The sequence below is a fragment of the Lynx canadensis genome, chromosome B1, assembly GCF_007474595.2.
Source record: "Lynx canadensis isolate LIC74 chromosome B1, mLynCan4.pri.v2, whole genome shotgun sequence".
NCBI lineage: Eukaryota > Metazoa > Chordata > Mammalia > Carnivora > Felidae > Lynx > Lynx canadensis.
Genome location: NC_044306.2, coordinates 184,854,774 through 184,869,780, shown reverse-complemented (window position 1 = coordinate 184,869,780; position 15,007 = coordinate 184,854,774).

The following is a 15,007-nucleotide window of genomic DNA, read 5'->3' as shown; positions in this document are numbered from 1 at the left end:
GAACCTCCCTGGGTGCCTGGGTGGCTCAGTCGGTTAAGCATCAGACTTCGGCTCAGGTCATGATCTCACAGTTTGTGAGTTCGAGCCCCACATCTGGCCGGCTGCTGTCAGCGTGGAGCCTGCTTCGGATTTCTCCGTCCCCCTCCCTTCATGCCCCTCCCCCGCTTATTCTCTCTCTTTCTCTCAAAAATAAATAAACACTGAAAAACAAAACAAAACTGAATCTCCCAGAGGCCTCCAGAATTGTGAAAGAATAAATTCTTGTAAAAAACTTTATAAGAAATAAACAGATTTGTGGTAATCCATCATACAGTGGAACAAACGACTGATTACTTAGGAACAAACTATTGATAACATAAAATAATTGGATTGATCTCAAATGCCCCTTGCTACGTGAGGGAAGCCATTCACAAAAGGCTACAGACTCTGATCCCGTCGTATGACCTAGAAAAGACAAAACTTTGGGGACAGACATCAAAGCAGTGGCTGTTGGGGACTGAGGGGGTCCAGAGAACGTAGGGGGGTAAAGGAAATACTCCATATCTTGATTGTGGTCACAGATAACCCTATTTTAAAAATTTTTTTTAAATGTTTCATTTATTTTTGAAACAGAGACAGAGCATGAGCAGGGGAGGGGCAGAGAGAGAGGGAGACACAGAATTCAAAGCAGGCTCCAGGCTCCGAGCTGTCAGCACAGAGCCCGACGCGGGACTCGAACTCACAAACCGCGAGATCATGACCTGAGACGAAGTCAGATGCTTAACTGACTGAGCCACCCAGGCGCCCCCCCCCTTTTTTTTTTTTAATTTTTAAAAATGTTTTATTTATTTTTGAGACAGAGAGAGACAGAGCATGAGCAGGGGAACACATCTCTTCATCCAACCCATAGAACTATGCACATAAAAAGATTGAATCTCACTGAATGTAAATGTTACGTCAGTACATCTAATTTTTTAAAAAGTGAAGGAATGCTACAATACCGTTCTCAAAATTGTGGTTTATTTTAATTTTATTTCTAAATGATTATTTATTTTGAGAGAGAGAGACAGAGAGACAGAGAGCACACGCATGCCCTCGTGAGCCGGGGAGGGGCAGAGGGAGAGAGAGAATCCCAAGCAGGCTCCGCAACGTCAGTGCAGAACCCGATGCGGGGTTCCATCTCATGAACCACGAGATCATGACCTGAGCTGAAATCAAGAGTCGGACGCTTAACCGACCGAGTCATCCAGGTGCCCCTCAAAACTGTGGTGTATTTAGAGTGCTTACATGGATCAAATCAACACTTTTGTCACACCCAGCATAAAAACAATGATAGCATACAGCTTTTTGTGGAGTCACGTTGGAAGTCTAAATCTGTGGCAATGAGACTTGGGGTGAATGGCCTTCTGACCCCCCTGCTCTGTCACAGGACCTTGCTGGAGGGCTGCTAGGGGGGCTGTGGGTCACGTCCACGGACTCCCATGGGATGCTATCTTCCTTGGAAACACTGGGCTCCAGGTCAAACATTAGGGGCCTCATCTGGAAGGTACCCCAACCACTAGGATGTGAGGCAGACGCATTTGGCCTTCGATGCCCTTCCCTCCCGGAATTTTGGAGGCCGACTGGCTTGTCTTACACTGATTCTTTAGGCTCAGATTTCTTCTCAGTGGGTCCTTCCTGCCTCAGTTTCGCCCTGGGACTCTAGACCTGGCTTGTATGTGGTCTTTGCTTATGTGTGATATTGTGATTTAGAATAAGAAATATATATTTGGTCTTTGTCCTCATTTCCGTGAAACTTGAATTTAACTGGACATCTGTGTGTGTGTGTGTGTGTGTGTGTGTGTGTGTGTGTGTTTTAAGTTTACTTATCTATTTATTTAGAGGGAGAACCAGCAGGGGAGGGGCAGAGAGAGGGAGGGGACAGAAGAGACAAAGCAGACTCTGGGCTGACATCAAACCCCATACGGGGCTCAAACCCACAAACCGTGAGATCATGACCTGAGCCAAAGTCCGGAGCTTGTCAGACTGAGCCACCCAAGGGCCCTCTTCTCATTTCTGGCGCTGAGTTCCTAAAACCCTTGGAATTTCCTATGATAAGAGAAGTAAATGTTTCTTTTGTTCTGTTAATGAGATGACTTTTCCAAGGCACTTAAGGCTGGGGGCTGGTTGCTAATGGAGCCAACTGTGTGATTGTGAACCTTCAGGTGTGAGCCAACCCCACCCCCACTGCCAGTCCCCCTGTCTGGACCCCCAGGGAGGGGAGAGGGCCTGGAGGTGTAGTTCAATCACCAATGGCCCATGATTTAATCAGTTGTGCCTATGTCAACCAAGACTCCATAAAAACCCCCAAGGAGGGTTTCGAAGAGTTTCCAGGTTGGTGAATACAAGGAGATCTGGGGAGAGTGGTGCATTCAGAGAGTGGGAGAGAGAGAGAGAGAGAGAGAGAGAGAGAGAGGGCAGATATGGAAGCTCCAAGCCCTTTCCCCATACCTTACCCTTTGTATCCATTTGGCTGTTCCCGAGTTATATCCTTGTATATGATAAGCTGGTGAGCTAGTAATTAAATGGTTCTCTGAGTTCTGTGGGCTGCTCTAGGAAATTAATCAACCCCAAGTCGGAGTTCTTGGAACCCCCAACCTATAGCTGGTCGGCGGGTCAAAGGTGATGACGGATAGAAGCAGAAACATGTTCCCCTTTAGCCCAGAAGGCTGACCTATATAAACCTGCACGGTTCTGATTAGGATCAAATATGTGCCGGATGCTATGTTCTTGAAGGGCCTCCTGACTGCCTGTCTAGGTCACCGATAGCTGATATGGAACTGAATGATAAGCACCAGAGAAATCTTGAGAAAAGAGTTTTATGGGCAGAAATCCGAAGAAAACATTGGTGATCTAATACCCCCTGCGTGTCCCCTCCCCTTTGAGCACTAAAGCTCTGACCTCCAGCTCCATACGCAAAAGTGCTGCCCTCCTGCTCAAGAACTCTCCCTTCCTTTCTTGGCTGTTGTGCTGGATGCCCCGGCGACAGAAGCACAGGTGATAAACCGGGGTTTGCAATTGACTTCGAAAGTGGGGAGGGCGTAGGGGTGCAGTCTGGTAGGGCTGGGCCCTTAACCTGTGGAATCTGATGCCACCTCCACATCAGAATTGAGTTACATTGTAGGACATGCAGCTGAGGTCCCAGAATTGCTTGGTGGGGGTGGAGGGGTGGTGGGGCCACAGGAGAACTGGGTGCAGCATCTTATTATGACCGCGTCTACTTCTTCTGGGTCTCTGGGTGGGGACCTCCACCTGCATGACCTCCACCCATGACCTACAGCTCTCACGGACACTTCTAGGGTATCTTCATCTGTCTGCTTCTCCGTCTCCCTCTGTATTTCGCCAGCCGTCAATCCACCATCTTTGCAGAAAGACATAAATGGTGGGCTAGGTTCCCTCGAAAACCAGAGTCAGAGACCATAGCTTGCAGGCAGAGAGCTTATTTTGTGAAACGATCCCCGCCCCCCCTCCCCCCCCAAATCAGTAGCGGGAGACTGGGAATGGTGTGCACAGTAAGGGGGGAAAAACGTGTGAACGTGCGCCGTAAAGCTGATCGCTGCCGTGAGCAAGTGGGGTTCATCCCACTGCGCACCATCCCGAGAACCAAGTAGAACACAACTGGAAATGTTTCCTTGCTGCGGTGGGGAGAGAGGATAACACTGATCCCTCCCCTGTTGGCCAAGAGGTCACGGGATTCCCTTGTAGCAATTCCAATCAAGACTCATTGGTTCATAACTGTAGATAACCCTCTGGAGCACCTTAGATGTGGTAACTGTGTTTTAAAAAGGTGACCACCTTGGTCCTCTGTAATTCCCATAGGGAAAGGGGTGCCGGGAAAGCCCCAGGGCAGGGGTGTAGCTGAGGTCAGGTGCTGTCACCTGGCTCCTGCCCCAGGTGGCTGTTACAGCAACAGCCAAAGTAAACGGGGGGGGGGGGGGGGGGGGGGGGGGGGAGGAGGGACCTTGGTGCCACATGGATACAAAATGTTGCATTGCTAACCTAGTTAATTACCCAATGTAACACTCCAATACTTTTTATTCTATTAGGTCTTATTTAATACAATAAAATATAATGTGCAAAATATGTAACATATACAGTAAAGTATCATATTTTATTATATTTGGAAATAACATAGATTTTCTCACTTGGCTAGGATTTTGGGGTGTGCCTGGTGATTGCCAAGAAACTGACCATTTGCCAATTAAATGTATTAAACATAACGTGAAGCTAAATAATTCGAAAGGCAAAATTATAAGAATCTTTAAATTTTTTTTTTTTTTTTTTTTATTGCAGAACCATGTTTCTTTAACGTGGGATGTGGGTATTTGATATGAACGTGGGGCATGGCCTCCCAGAAGAATGAATACCTAGGGCCTAGGACGTCTTACAATTGTTCCGGGTGGGAAGGGGAAGACGGGAAAATACGTTTCTGAATCTGCTCTGAACGCATAGCTGTCCTGCTGTCCTGTGCCCCATGTCCGTTGGGGAGAAGCCCAACTTAGTTCCCATCCCTTCCATCACCAAGTCAAGAAATTTTCTTTTGGCTTCAACCCGGAGATTTTCTGCCCCCTTGGGACAGATGGTCTTACTAGGCCGTCACAGACATCACACATCCATAAAACACCTATTTCTTGAGTCCCTGTACCAGCCCGGACCTAGGCTAGGAGCTGGGGGGTGAGGGCGGGTGGGTGGTGTGTGAGTTCTAGGGTGAGACAGTAAGACCCAGGTGCTGGCTCTCCCCCCCCCCCCAAGGGCTACCCTTTGTCACGGGGCTGTTCATCCTCTGAAACCCCAGACCCACCCTGCCCTTGACCTCTGCTGCCACTTTCTCAGGGGAGGCAGGGACACGGGGGTCTCCACTCCTCCATGACAATGCTCCATAGGGCTGCACAAAGCCATCATACTCTTCAGAGAAACCGGGTAATTAGGACCCATGGAGCTAAGCGGAGAGGAATTGAAAACGATGCGTAAAGGCAGTCCCCGCAGTAATACAAGAGAAAACATAGAACATAGCTTACTGGGGACCCACACTGGCACGCTGTAGGTCCGCGTTTTCCTTTCCTGTCGGCTGATGTGTCCTCTTTAAGTCTCCAAAAAAGGAAGGAAGAGCCAGCCTTTTGGCTGGGTCCTGGACCCACCCTCCACCCCTACTCCCCACCCCACAGGACACACGGTTCTTTCAGGTGATACACGGCAGGTGTGCCTCCTCACATAATGCAGGTGTTTGAAGAGTTTGCACTCCAGACTACCTGGGTTCCTTGCTAGCTGGATGACCTTGGGTAATTTCCTTAACCTCTCCCAGCCTCAGTTTCTTCATCCGTGAGATGGGGATAATAACAGGACTTCTCGGGGGGGTTGTTGTGACGATTGGTTGAGGTTATGCGTGTGACATCTGTTCTGTTGGTTCCTCAAACCAGGAGGAGGTTTCCACCTCTAGGCCCTCGGACCTGCTGTTCCTTCTGCCTGGTTTGCTCTTCCCAGATCTTGGCGTGGCTGTCTCCCTCAGGTCGGCACAAATAGCAGCTCTCAAAGATGACCACCCTAATGAATCTCTCTTCCCCAGCCCCCGAGTTAATTCACTCTTCGTTGCACTTCCTGTTTAATTTTCTATGTAGTACTTACCACTCCTGCATTTGTGACCTTGGGTGTTGCCTCAGTCTCCCACTAGCAGGCGAGACCCTAGAGACGGGAAAACTGTCTCATTTCACCCCTGTATTCCCAGGGCCTGTTACGGCCCCGCAGATATTCACTGGATGAATTTGTGGAATGAATGAGGCTATATATATGGCGGCTGCCCAGCAGGTCACTGGGTGGGATGGGGAGGTGCGGGGGAGGGGAGTTGGGCAACCCTGCCAGGGAGAAGTTGTCCAAGAGGCAACTCTTAAGCACGCACACACAAAACGCACCTGTTCCCGAGGAAAAACACCTAATTCTCCGAGACTCTAAATCTGTTTTCGAGAAGGAGGAATCTTTCCTGGGCTACAGCATAGCGTGCCCACCTGTCCCTGAACGGACTGGGCTTTCTGTGGTTCTGTGAGGCAGGGGCCGCTCTGACCAGTCTGGAGAATCAGTCACCGGACGTGGGGTCAATCAGCGTGTAAAAATCAGGGCCCATTTCAGGACCGTCGACTTCTTGGTGGCCGTTCCTGGGCCACTTGAGTCTTGGAAGAATCTTGGAAATTAAGAATGCGTGTGAGTGTATGTGTCTGTGCCTTTTCTTTCCGGGGAAATTTTATTTATTGGACCACACTTCCTTCTGATATGCAGCAGGAATAGTGTAAAGGGATCTATTTCTCTGCAAGCGCCCCTCCATGACAGATCAGATGTTTTTTTAAAAGTATAGTAAATTCTCTCTCTCTCTCTCTCAGGGAAAGGTAGATGGGCTTCCTGGCATATCCTCATAAGCAGGCTGTTGCACCTGCCAGACTTCCAAATCTCTCCATTTCTGGGCCTGAGTGTCTTCAGGAGACACATTCAGACCCAATTTGCTTTTTTTCCAAACTCACGGACTGTGAAGGGGTAGCCATAAAACCCAGCAGAAACAGCACCTCCAGGGGCGCCTAGATGGCTTGGTCGGTTAAGCGTCCGACTTCAGCTCAGATCATGATCTCACGGTCGGTGAGTTCGAGCCCTGTGTCGGGCTCTGTGCTGACAGCTCAGAGCCTGGAGCCTGTTTCGGATTCTGTGTCTCCCTCTCTCTCTGCTCCTCCCCTGTTCATGCTCTGTCTCTCTCTGTCTCAAAAAAATAAATAAACGTTAAAAAAAAAATTTTAAGAAACAGCACCTCCATCATACGAGGGTATAACATAATTTATTGATTGGAAATCTCACTGAGCTCTAATTTATAATCTAAGCCTTTAAAACGCTTCATCCACGACAGTTTATACTCGTTCTTTTGAAAATGAAATCGTACTGCCAAGTCTTTTTAACCGATCCTGTTTCCATAATTTTCTGCGAACGTTCTAAGTTTCACATGCGCTTAGTTAAAATGTCAACGTACTCAGGTAAAGGTAGTGCTACGTTTTGGCCAGTAGATGGCAGCAAGTTCGAACTCGGCCTGGGAACTAGATGTTCTCGTTCCACGCGGTAGAGGATGCGGGCCCCGGAAGCACAGACAAGGCTCACAGGCAAATGAACTGGGTAAAAACAGGATCCACACGTGGCCTCCGGTCCTCATCTTGATGAGCGTCTTTCTAAAGTCCATTCAGACCTCTATGCTTTATGACATTCATCAAGCGATGTAAATCGAATGCCCACATCATGCTAGGCGGAGTGGTCGTGGCAGGTGGGATATCTGCCATGCTGAAGGTGTGTTTCAGCATGATTACTTAGCTTATCATTCCAAAACAGATGGTCTCTAAGTGATTTTTTTGGTAAGTTTATTTATTTTGCGAGAGAGAGAGAGAGCACGCGCGCAAGTGAGCCGGGGAAGAGTACAGAAAGGGGGAGAGGGAGAACCCCAAGCAGGCTTCGCACTGTCAGCGCAGAGCTGGGAGCAGGGATCGAACTCAGGAACCGCGAGATCGTGACCCGAGCCCAGATCAAGAGGCAAACGCCTCACTGGCTGCCCCCCCCCCCATCCCTCTAAGTGATTTTTAATAGCAGGTGTATTGAGATGCAAAGCAAAGGTGTTACAGGGCGGTAAGCGAGGCATTCTTGTTTCAGCCCACCGGACAGGCCCCAATGAGTACAGTCACCAAGAATGAACAGCGGGTATCGCGCCTCACTGAAGTGAGTTCTGCGCCCATAGGAGAAGAAAATTTAGTTTCTGGACGGTTTGATCATATCTTAGAAATGAACAACCAAATTTTTTGGCACCCCGGGCTCTGAGTTGATTGATGAACCATGAGCATAGATGGGCCTGGAGAATGTTGGATGGCGTAGGGGGGATCGGTCCTGTGAGACGTCTATCTTTAACGTTTGTTTATGTGGTTGGTGACTCAGCAATGAGGCTGCCTTCCAGCCATTCAGCATCCTGTCCTGCTGTGTTTCCTCAGGCCTAGCAGGGAGCCAGGAGGATTGCAGGGGAGAGAAGGTGTCTCTCGCAGGGAGCTGGGACACTGGTGGGTGAGCCAGCCAGGCTCGTGTTGCCATTTGGTGCGATGCTACTAGACCAGCCCGAGCCCAGCTGATTGGTCCAGCATGGACATCTAATGGGGTGGTTGTCCATTCACTGGGGACTCAGCTAGGAGTAGCAGGTGTTCAAAGCATGACAACCAGAATGGGTTCCTGGGGACGTGCAGAGGCCCAGGCAGCAAGCAGCAGAGGGAGAGGATTGGAGTCCATGTGTTTGGAACAGTATAAAGGAGATGGGACCTTGGAATGGAGCAAATTCAAACCATCCCAACTGTTCCTTTGATGAGAATCACCCAGGATGAGGGGCTTGGGTTGTGCTTATTTTTTTTTTTTAATTTTTTTTAACCTTTATTTATTTTTGAGACAGAGAGAGACAGAGCATGAACAGGGGAGGGTCAGAGAGAGAGGGAGACACAGAATCTGAAACAGGCTCCAGGCTCTGAGCGGTCAGCACAGAGCCTGACACAGGGCTTGAACTCACGGACCGCGAGATCGTGACCTGAGCCGAAGTCGGACGCTTAACCGACTGAGCCACCCAGGCGCCCCTGCTTATTAAATATACAGATGACTTCGCCTCTCTTCCAGAAACTCTGATTCAGTGGGCCTGGGGTGTGAGTTTCTTTATTTCTAACAAGCTCTCACAGCATACGCGGTGGGCTAGTCCTGGATGACACTTTGAGTAACAAGGGCTTAAAGTCTCTTTCAGTGGGAAATTCTACAATGGGTTCGTGTCTCTGGAACAACTCTTGTTTGCATGTAGTACAGAAAAGCATTTGGTCACCACCATTTCTGTAGGACTATCCTATGGCAATCTTGTGCTGGGCTCTATCTCATTTAATTCTTTCAACAGCCATCCTTGTGATCGTCTTATAATTTCCACTGTACAGAAAATGAAAGTGAGGATCAGAGAGGTTAAGTAACTTACCCAAAGTTGAACAGGTAACAGCTGAAGGATTTGAGACTCAAACCAACATCAGACTGGTCCAACACTCATTGGTGAATTAAACTAATTCACTAATCCAAAAAGAACTGAATATATCTACGAACTTAGCACTGTATGAGGCGTTAGGACACAAGAGAAGGAAAACAGGGGAGGCACTGGTGCTCAGGGAGCTTGTAGTTTAGCAGGAGGGGTGATGTTGAGATGGGAAATGACACCAAGAGTGAAAACAGATCCCCAAACTGCCACCTGTCGCTGCGCCCATTGCTGCCACCCTGGTCCGTGCCTCCCTCAACGATCTCGGCCCCTCACTGGGGACACTCTTCTCCAGATCTTTACATGGCTGGCCCCTTCCTGTTACTCAGTTTCAGCTCCAACGTTGCCTGCTCTGTGAGGCGGTACGTTGCACAGCGGGCAGAAGGGCGGACTGTGGCCCCAAGACCCGGCCCGTATCCAACTCCTCCACTCTCCAGCTCGGTGATGTAGGGAGAGTTACTTTGCTTCTCTGAGCAGAGGCGTCCTCATCTGTAAAAGGGGAATAATAGTACCTGCCCCATCGGGTTGCCGTGAAGCTTAAATGAGAGGATGAGAATTAAATGAGAAGTCCTTACAATAGTGTCTGTCACAAGGCAAGCAGCATGGAAGCTTCTGCCTCTCTTATCCCCTAACCGCCTGATCGCATTGTAACGTGTCCCGTTATCCGCATGTATCCTGTCGTTCTGTTTTGTTTCCTTCACAGTCCTTACGACCGAACAACCATGTGTTTACTTGTGTGTTGTCTGCCTCTCCACCTGCAGAATCTAACCAGGGAACCGGGGCATTGTCTGTGCTTCATGTCTCCAGGTCCTGGAGCGGGGCTTGGCACATAGAAGGTTCTCGACAACTCTTCACTAAAGGAATGAATGCGCGAACACGGCGTCTGGGGCCCCTGGCAGAAAACGTAGCTGTGTTCTCGAGCCCAGGCCAGGTAGTCAGGAACGGCTGGCTTCTAAGGATCATGATTTCGACCCAACCATGTGCTTTATCTGAGACCCGCAAGCTACAGCCTTTGCTATTAAGAACAGATGATGGAAAGAAATAGATGGGCTTTGTTGGCCCCCATTGACCCCTTCCTTGAGTAGTTTGAGCCTTCCCGGAAAATCTTTAAGGGATTTAAGCCTGGGAGGCAAAACTCAAAGAACATGTAGCTATCGAAGTTTCGGGCCAGCCGTCTGTGTTGGATCATGTTGGTCTGTGTCATACCCTTGACATTATATTTAAACATGGATTTTTATATTTAATAAACAAGAGGGCCCTGAGAGATGCTCTGGAGCCTTCTGCCAACATTAATCATCTTCCCTGAACGCATGCTGCCATTTGGACTGGGGATCTGGCCAAACTTTAAGGGAGGGTGTGGAGGAAGAGAAGTCCTCATACACTCAGCTGGATTTGCCAACCCGTGCTTAAACTTTTTCAGGGCAAATGATAGAATGAAACATGTGCCTAGCTTTGCCAAACCCTTCTTTCAGTATTTCGAGCCTTTCCCCCCCTAAATCAGGTACATGTTGGGGTCTGCCCCGCCGTAGCCTGCTAGGACTGTGATGTCAGGAGACCTAAAAAAAGTTCTCCCAGTCTGTAAATGCTTTTCTCAGCCGCTAGCTGATTCCTGCGATCCCAATAGCAAAGTCCTTCTTTCACAAAGAGATGGTCCTTTGAAAAGCACATACATTTGGGAGGGGCAGCCATTTTAGGTTAGAAGACTTTGATCGATTGAGGGAGAAGACAGAGGAGAAAGGAGGAGAGACACATAGAGGGAGGTGGTAGGCAACACGGAAAGGGTGGTGTGTCAGCTATCGCTACGGTAGTGTTGCGTAACAAATCATTAGAAACTCAGTGACATCGGTTGAGCATTTGTTTCTTGCTCAAGTGCCTGTTGGTCAACTTGGATTCAGCTGATCTGTGCTCAGCTCTGCTAATCTTGGTTCTAGATCTGCCCCTGTGTCCATCATCTTTCTTGGATGAGCTGGAAACCGAGGAGCAGATGGAAACACCCAATGCTTCTTCAGTCTTAGGCTTGAAACCTGCTCACTACCGCTGCCCCCCTCCCAAATTCTTTTGGCCAAGGCAAGTCACACGGTCAGTCCTAATATCTACAGGGCAGGGAAGTACACGCTTCCCATGGAGGGGACAGTGGTGTCGAGAGAAAGGATATTTGCCGAACAATAACTTGACCTTCTACAGGCAGCCTGGGTGTTGAAGCCAGCCCTTTACTGACCTCACCATGTGCCTTACGTGGTGCTGATCCCTTCCGGTTTCACTGGGTTCTCACAGACTTAGGACATTGAATCCCAAATGGCGCTCAGGGTCTTTGAGGCATGTTACCTTCTAAAATTAAAATTTTTTTTTTTTTCAACGTTTATTTATTTTTGGGACAGAGAGAGACAGAGCATGAACGGGGGAGGGGCAGAGAGAGAGGGAGACACAGAATCGGAAACAGGCTCCAGGCTCCGAGCCATCAGCCCGGAGCCCGACGCGGGGCTCGAACTCACGGACCGCGAGATCGTGACCTGAGCTGAAGTCGGACGCTTAACCGACTGCGCCACCCAGGCGCCCCATAGGCATGTTACCTTCTCATGCACCATAATTATATTCTGCAAAGGACTCCCCTCTCCTCATGGGTCCTCCCCTTTCCACCACTCACCGCACGTGCCAGGACTCCAGGCCCCACTTCTCTATTTCTTTGCGCTAAAGCGGATCAGATTCTATTTCCCTCTCTAGGCCTTTTTATTACTGCTTCAGACCCTGAGGGCCAGGGTGAGGGCAACACCACCACCCTCCCCCACAAAAAGAAAACAACCATTGTCGAGGATAGCAGAATTTCTCAAACTTTCCCCGATCCCCTGTAAGAGGATCAGGAACTAGAGTTTCCGACTCACTTGAATGAGATTATCTTTCCCACCAGAAATTCAATAATAAAGGTTATTTTCATAGTTAATAAGTGTAATTTGTTATTGCCAAGGTAAAGATAAGAAACTGACAGATCAACACGGACCACATCAGGCCTAAACGCCTTTTCTCGTGTGCCCCGCAGCACGCATGCACAGAGCCTCTCACCTTTGGCTTCGCTATTGCAATGTGCCAGCAGCATGGCACCCATTTAGGTAACCAGGAGTGATGGGAACTGTCAGGGGCTGCAGGACAGCGTGGCAGCACTTTTCTTCCTCTGGTGGTGCTGGTTCTTGACTACAGTGGGTGAGACCAGTATGTCTACTGCCCATCCCAGACCCCAGTCTATCAGCGGGACCCAGTTCACATCACGAAAACTCACCCAGTGGGGGAGAGTCCTGCCTGACGCCTGGCAGGGGCAGGACTTTCCTCCTGTGACCTCCTCTCCTTCTCCAACAGCAGCCCAACGTTCTTGCACTACTTGGTGGTTGGGTGAGAAAGGAGGGTGAGGTCACACTGTTTGCCAGTAAGTCACCGGGGTGTGAGGGAGCCTCAGAAGGAAGGAACAGCAACATTGGCTTTCCAGTGTTTTGGGGACTGAGAGCCTGGTGAGTCCACCTTTCAGGTTTCAGGGGGTGGGGTAGGGAAAACGATATAACTATCCCATGGAATCCATTTCCATCTGGGCTTTTGTTCAAATGGCTTGGGGGCTGGTTGGTGTCATTCACACCCCTCTTGGGCAAGAGCTCTGTAGAGGACACTAGAGTTCAAAAGGCACCAGGCCTACCCTGCTGATGCTTTGGATTTAAGGGTGGAGACAGGAATGGCAAGCAAGGTTTGCAAATGCAAAGCAATGCTGCACAGAACCCTGTGAGGGGTCAGATGGCGCAGGTGGGGGTGCAGTGGGGGACTGTTAGGTGGAGGTGGATCAGATGGTGGGGGGGTCAGATGGTGGGAGATCGGATGGTGGGGGTCAGAAGGTGGGGGTCAGATGGTGGTGGTTAGACAGTAGGGGGTCCGATGGTGGGGGTCAGATGGTGGTGGTTAGACAGTAGGGGGTCCGATGGTGGGGGTCAGATGGTGGTGGTTAGACAGTAGGGGGTCCGATGGTGGGGGTCAGATGGTGGTGGTTAGACAGTAGGGGGTCCGATGGTGGGGGTCAGATGGTGGTGGTTAGACAGTAGGGGGTCCGATGGTGGGGGTCAGATGGTGGGGGGTCAGATGGTGAGGGTCAGAAGGTGGGGGTCAGATGGGGGGTTCAGATGGTGGGGGTCAGATGGTTGGGAGTCAAATGGTGGGAGATCAGATGGTGGGGGTCAGATGGGTGGTTAGACAGTAGGGGGTCAGATGGTTGGGGGGGGTCAGATGGTGGAGGGGTCAGATGGTGGGGGTCAGATGGTGGTGGTTAGACAGTAGAGGGTCTGATGGTGGGGGGTCAGATGGTGGGGGTCGGATGGAGTGGTTAGACAGTAGGGGGTCCAATGGTGAGGGGTCAGATGGTGGAGGTCAGATGGTGGGGGTTCAGATGGTGGGGGTCAGATGGTTGGGAGTCAAATGGTGGGAGATCAGATGGTGAGGGTCAGATGGGGTGGTTAGACAGTAGGGGGTCCGATGGTAGAGGGTCAGATGGTGGGGGTCAGATGGTGGAGGGGTCAGATGGTAGGGGGTCACATGGGGGGGTCAGATGGTGGGGGTCAGACAGTAGAGAGTCAGATGGCAGGGAGTCAAATGGTGGGGTCAGATGTCTACAGAAGATTCTTCTTCCTGCTTTTGACTATGTTACATCCTGATCAGTCCCAGCCTGTGACTCAGTTGCCCCACAGTGGCTCATGGACAGAGGCCTTTGGTAAGATCAACAGGGATTCACACCTGAAGAACAGAAAGCTCCAGAGCAGAGATTCTGAAAGTGTATCCTATGAGCCGTGGCATAAATACCACCCGGGAAGTTTGTGAATAATGAATCTGCCCGAGCCCCATGCCAGCCCCCAGGGATGAGGCCCAGGAATCTGAATTTGTATCCAACTCTTCCCATGTTCTCTTACAAACGAACACGTAAGAACACTTTCTTCCTTTTACTTTTTTTTTTTTTTTTTAATTTTTCTTTCAACGTTTATTTATTTTTGGGACAGAGAGAGACAGAGCATGAACGGGGGAGGGGCAGAGAGAGAGGGAGACACAGAGTCAGAAACAGGCTCCAGGCTCTGAGCCATCAGCCCAGAGCCCGACGCGGGGCTCGAACTCCCGGACCGCGAGATCGTGACCTGGCTGAAGTCGGACGCTTAACCGACTGCGCCACCCAGGCGCCCCTTCCTTTTACTTTTTTACCAGCGTGTCCGTGCAATATTGCCTTGGGCTGGGAAAGTGGCACCATCTATCCAGTTATAAGGACTTACACTTTCAGAGGGCAGGGTAGGGTAGCATCCGGGAGCTGAGAATAGCAAATGCCAACCCGCTGTGTCTGTGACCTGTGTATATGTCAGGAGTGTGACCTGTGACTTATTTTCTTCTATGGGCACAGGGATAGGTCCCTCTGTCGCTGGAAGCTGGCCCCCCCCTTACGCTCATGCTTCCCGTGTATTAGTCCACAGCCAATTGTTCTCTGGCTGCATCACTTCTTGCACCTCAAAGAATTTGCCAGAAGACTGAAGCACTCAGTTCCCTACAGGGGACTCTGTTTTCCCTAAGGGACTTCCTTTGGTGGGTCCTAGTCCTGCCCCTTGCTCGCTTATCCCTCTCTGAGTCGTGTGTCTCGCGTGGGACCTCCTGCTCTGTCCTCATGAGTGATGCGGCTCTCGGAAGGTCTCTCAGTGTCTTACTCTCAACCTTCAAATGAGGTTAAGAATACCCACCTCAAGGATCTGTGAGGACAGGAAAGAGACATGCCCATTGAAACTGCATTCTGATGTAAGCTAAGCAACCAGAGGGTCATGCATTGACCTAATCCAATATGCATGCGTCCTAATCCAATATGGCGGGAGTCTTAACAGAAATGGGAAATCTGGGTACGGAGACCTGAGCACAGGGAGAACACCGTGTGAACACACAGGG